We start from the raw sequence: 6,000 nt of genomic DNA on the forward strand, positions 1-6,000 counted from the left end.
TATAGCGGACTATAGCGGACTATAGCGGACTATAGCGAACTATTGCGGACTATAGCGGACTATAGCGGACTATAGCGGACTATAGCGGACTATAGCGGACTATAGCGGACTATAGCGGACTATAGCGAACTATAGCGGACTATAGCGGACTATAGCGGACTATAGCGGACTATAGCGGACTATAGCGGACTATAGCGGACTGTAGCGGACTGTAGCGGACTGTAGCGGACTGTAGCGGACTATAGCGGACTATAGCGGACTATAGCGGACTATAGCGGACTATAGCGGACTATAGCGGACTATAGCGGTCTATAGCGGACTATAGCGGACTATAGCAAACTATAGCGGTCTATAGCGGACTGTAGCGGACTGTAGCGGACTGTAGCGGACTGTAGCGGACTGTAGCGGACTGTAGCGGACTGTAGCGGATTATAGCGGACTGTAGCAAAATGTAGCGGACTGTAGTGGACTGTAGCGGACTGTAGCGGACTGTAGCGGACTGTAGCGAACTGTAGCGGACTGTAGCGGACTGTAGCGGACTGTAGTGGACTGTAGCGGAATATAGCGGACTATAGCGGTCTATAGCGGACTATAGCGGACTATAGCGGACTATAGCGGACTATAGCGAACTATTGCGGACTATAGCGGACTATAGCGGACTATAGCGGACTATAGCGGACTATAGCGGACTATAGCGGACTATAGCGGACTATAGCGGACTATAGCGAACTATAGCGGACTATAGCGGACTATAGCGAACTATAGCGGACTATAGCGGACTATAGCGGACTATAGCGGACTGTAGCGGACTATAGCGGACTGTAGCGGACTATAGCGGACTATAGCGGACTATAGCGGACTATAGCGGACTATAGCGGACTATAGCGGACTATAGCGGACTATAGCGGTCTATAGCGGACTATAGCAAACTATAGCGGTCTATAGCGGACTGTAGCGGACTGTAGCGGACTGTAGCGGACTGTAGCGGACTGTAGCGGACTGTAGCGGATTATAGCGGACTGTAGCAAAATGTAGCGGACTGTAGCGGACTGTAGCGGACTGTAGCGGACTGTAGCGGACTGTAGCGAACTGTAGCGGACTGTAGCGGACTGTAGCGGACTGTAGCGGACTGTAGCGGAATATAGCGGACTATAGCGGACTATAGCGGACTATAGCAGACTATAGCAGACTGGCGCTAATCGGTAGTGTATATTGATGTATATATAATCTGTAGTGTATATTGATGTATATATAATCTGTAGTGTATATTGAGGTATATACAATCTGTAGTGTATATTGATGTATATATAATCTGTAGTGTATATTGATGTATATATAATCTGTAGTGTATATTGATGTATATATTATCTGTAGTGTATATTGATGTATATATAATCTGTAGTGTATATTGATGTATATATAATCTGTAGTGTATATTGATGTATATACAATCTGTAGTGTATATTGATGTATATACAATCTGTAGTGTATATTGATGCCTTAAAGATCAATAGGGCTAAAAGGTGGCTGACATATCTAATGGTTTTTCATCTGCCAATCAATCTCTCACATCGGCAACTTGTGGTATCGGTCAGCAAACTTTAATAAAGTCTTAAAATACAATATCTTTATATTACTTACATAATATCAAAGTAATATTGTAGCAGAACAAAGCAGAGTAAAATATCAAATGATCACTGTATTCTGAAACACTAGTAGTTTTGTATCTAAACCCACAGACAAATATATACTACAGACAAAAAACTCTAGTAAACAAAAAAGCACTTAGTGACATGAACTAAATTTATAACTGACCTATAGAATTGCATAGTTTTCTGTAAACAAACTTTTTTGATTGGTGTGATAAGTAAAGGAAACTGTCGAATGATAATTGTATTCTGAAACACAAGTAGCCTTGTATCTAAACCTGATACTACAAACAAACTTTAATAAACAAACAAGTACTGAGTGACCTGGACTAAATCTATAACTGACATTTAGGACTAAATAAGAGATAGTATTAAATTTATTTACAAAGTCTGAAAACTGATACTGCAGGTTACAGCAGCACTATACAACAGATAGCTCTGTTTAACAAGGCCAGAACAAGGTTTGACACTAAATGAGCAAAGCATGTCTAAGAATGGTATTATATGTGGCACGATAAAATTAGATTAACGCATATGGAACATATTATAGACTATTTCTACAATTATTAAAAGATTACCAAATTTTATATACAACACATAAAAATATAGGCAATCAGTGGAATAAACACAGACATACAAAACATTACCTAGTTCTACAGACTAACAGTACAATTAAAACAAACAATATTTGAATGAGGGAAAATATAATAAATGATCTTTATAACATAAAACTCCTGTTACAGTCTCAGTTTTTGGTCACCGTTATCTCTTGAAAAAGCCTGAATTATAGAGCTAATAGTTGTGAGAGACAGAGTCAAGTAACATTAATATGACTTCCTGAACTTAACTCTGTGTATGATGTCAATTACTAGCTATGAGTTAGAAGATTGATAATAACTAAACATAAACCAATATCAAAGAACGGAGTCTGCATGTGGATTATAGAGTACATTATGAATCTATGTCTTCGGTCATCTTTCCTTGTTTCTCTCTCCGTCTCTCTTCTCTCGGTCTTTTCTTTGTCTTTCATCGATTCTATCTGTTTCCCCATTTATCTCTATTTCTTTCCATATCTCGCCATCTCTCTCTCTTTTTCTTCATTTCTTCATTTTTTGTAATCATTGAAATTTTTTTGATATATATGCAGATGCTGTTGCTAGAGAGTGTGCCATGTAAACCAGCGATTTTGTTCTAACACTTCCAGTTTATTTTGACACATCTTATGATATTTCCGTTGTATGCATACTAACCAAAGTTATGTAATGCTGTGATGTTACGTGCTTCAATAGCTCGTCTGTTTTATCACATCCTAAAGAATATACCTTATTGTGTTCAGTAAATACACAACACCAACTTTTTTTATTTTAGTGGCACATTTTTACCACATTGGACCTACAACAAATTAAATAAAATACGGTTAAAAGCTGAATGTCAGATGATCTGCTGCTGATATTAGGATTGGTGGAACCATACACGGTTTCAGCTAGTAAGGCATGCAAAAGTTGCTGACTCACTCGAGCAGTTTCATTATAGATATGAACAGCAGTTCACTGCCTTGAGATCTCAAATAAATGCTTACAATAGATAAACGCTAAATAATACAACACTTTTCTGACTTCAGCAGATAATTAAATGAATGCAAGAAATTTTTGGCGTTGTTGCAAATGCTACACGTAGTTGAAAATATCAATAGCCATATTAGTTAATGATGTCATTGCGGAGCTCTTTACAAAGCAGCGTACACTTCAATCTCATATAAGTTCATAATATTTGTAATCATGAACTGAATCTGAACGAGCCTACCATTAATTGGTGATACGCATTTAATCACGGTGTAATATTGCTCTAGTTCCCCATTACGGCTGCCACAGAAGTTTGTGGCTTTTTCGGAGCTGTAGAATACATCCGTTGTATCATCAGCAGCTGTGACAGTGGCATTAGCTGAACGTTTGTATGACCTAGTCAAACCTGAAATTAGAAAAAAACAGCGGCAGGTTACAAAAAACTGAGTGCAGCTTCTTATGAAACTTTCATGTTTAATGAAGCTTCGTTTTGGCAAAATTAACCCAAAGTTTTCTTCTATTTTACGGCTGCTTATTTACATTGTTACTAATGATCCGCTTGTTTAATATTCATAAGAGGGCTGAGCACAGTATCATTTATCTTTTTGGCTCAACAGTACAAAATATAAAGTGAACTTAGAAACCAGCAGTATAGCTACAAACTCAGCTGTAATGTTTACTACTCAAAGTAACAAAGTACTCAAAGTAACAAAGTACTGGCCTGCAGAGATTGTGCTCCATTTTCATAATATAATTAAAGATGAGTATACACAAAGTTTAACCGTATTTAATCAGAAAGTATCATTATTTTTTATCATTCTCAAATTTTTTTTATAGTTAAACCAAACTGAGTGCTAGAATGTTTCAAAATTAAAATCTACAAAACCTAATCACTGTTAAAACGATCAGAAGAAAAATACAGTTTTATACTAGTCACACGTTGTTACATCAAAATACATTAGTTGTGTGGCTGCCAGTCTTTTTCATTACTGACACTAGTCCGTTGCCTTAACTTTGCAGTGTTTTGCTTTTATATTCAGTTGGTCTCTTTGCCCCACTACAACTATAGATGCCATAATTGCACTCTTGGTTGAACACGAGTGATTTGAACAAATTTTGACAGTTTTCATCTTAAAACATCCTCCCAGTCAAATCACCTCAAACATAAAAGAAATTACAAATGATAGAAAAAACTATATATGTGTATAATTTTTTTTTAGTATTACTATACTGCATTAATTTATAATATAGTAGTATGTAATAATATAGAATAGAGTAATATATATAATATATTGCGTTAACATTGCAGCTGTACGCGTCTCTATTCCGCCGATATTTTTGCTGAAGTGCAGCTATGGACGTCATAAACACACTTTCGCTTGAATATAAACGTTTTAACCGCGATTAAGTTTTGACAATTTAATTTTAAAACATCCTGACAGTCAGGTCTCAAATAATGTGTCTCAAATAAAGTGGTTTTAGAAAATTCCTGATATTTTAAAACCTTGAATTGCTGAAAAAAAGTTGGAATTTCACAATAAAAATGGTAAAATATAACTAATGTAGCTAAAACTATTGTTTTATTACAAACAATCCAAAGTTATAAATAACATTTTTATACATATAACAGTTAGTCAAGAATGTAAAAATGCTGAAACTCTAATTTTTAACTCTTCCTCATGAGTATCATAATTCAAACCAAAAAATAGCAAATCTCCATGCCAATATATCTCAAATAAACTGTCATAAACATGTTTCAATTAATGAAAATATGTTCAATAACTCTGTTTGTGACTTTTCAGACTTCATAGACAGCTCTAAGAATGAATATGATCTTATCAAAAGTGAATGATAACTTTAGTCCGACGATGGCTGATTACCTAAAAGTGCATTTTTATTCGAGCACAACGCATCAAATTGGCAAAATTAATAGTTAATAAAAACTTTGAAACATAAAAAATTATGTTTTAATTTGATTTATGCAGTTTTTCACTCTCTTACCATTTCTGACTCTGCATATTCACTTCTAGAGTTGAAAAAAATTGACCGCATCAACCAAAATTAAGCCGCCAAGGTGTTTTCCGGTTTAGGTAGACGTCGATATGGGTTTAGTATTTTGGTTACAATTATTGCTCGCAATATGATTGAAACATAATGGTAAGGTTTTCTGCTTGGCCAACAATTTTTTACATGAAAAATTAAAAAAAAATTTTTATAATTTAGAAATAGCTGTACATGGAATGAGTTAACATGAATGGTTATTGCATCATCTATTGGTAGGAATAAATTGATTGTGTTATCAATAGTCAGCTTCTATTAGCTTATTCATAAGGAAGTACTGGCTCCAAAATCAACCGATAAAAGCTCTTTAAATGCTAACACTAACCAGTATCAGGCGTTTACTATATTGGTTTAATTTGTCACTAGTTTAAATGATTGCAGAATTGCACTTCAGGAGGGCAACATTACCATTCAACTTGTAATTGTGGCAGACTAATTTTGCTGTTGCAGTTATTATGGGTGCCAGAGTATGCTGAGGGCCAGTCAAAAATATTTGATCATTAATCAAAGCTTGCAGAGTGTGAAAGGAGTTGAGTTCACACATTCTCACAATGTGAGATTTGTGTCTAGAATAAGAGTCACACATTTTTATCTGGAAGTTAAGAAAAAATTCTATTCAAACCAACACATTTTTTCAGCTTGAAATCACTTTTTTATTAAATATAAAACCTGTAGAAATTTTTTACAAAATATTTTTGGTTGAATCTTAAAGATCCATACAGTTTTGA

This window comes from Watersipora subatra, chromosome 8 (genome assembly GCF_963576615.1).
Source record: "Watersipora subatra chromosome 8, tzWatSuba1.1, whole genome shotgun sequence".
Classification (NCBI taxonomy): Eukaryota; Metazoa; Bryozoa; class Gymnolaemata; order Cheilostomatida; family Watersiporidae; genus Watersipora; species Watersipora subatra.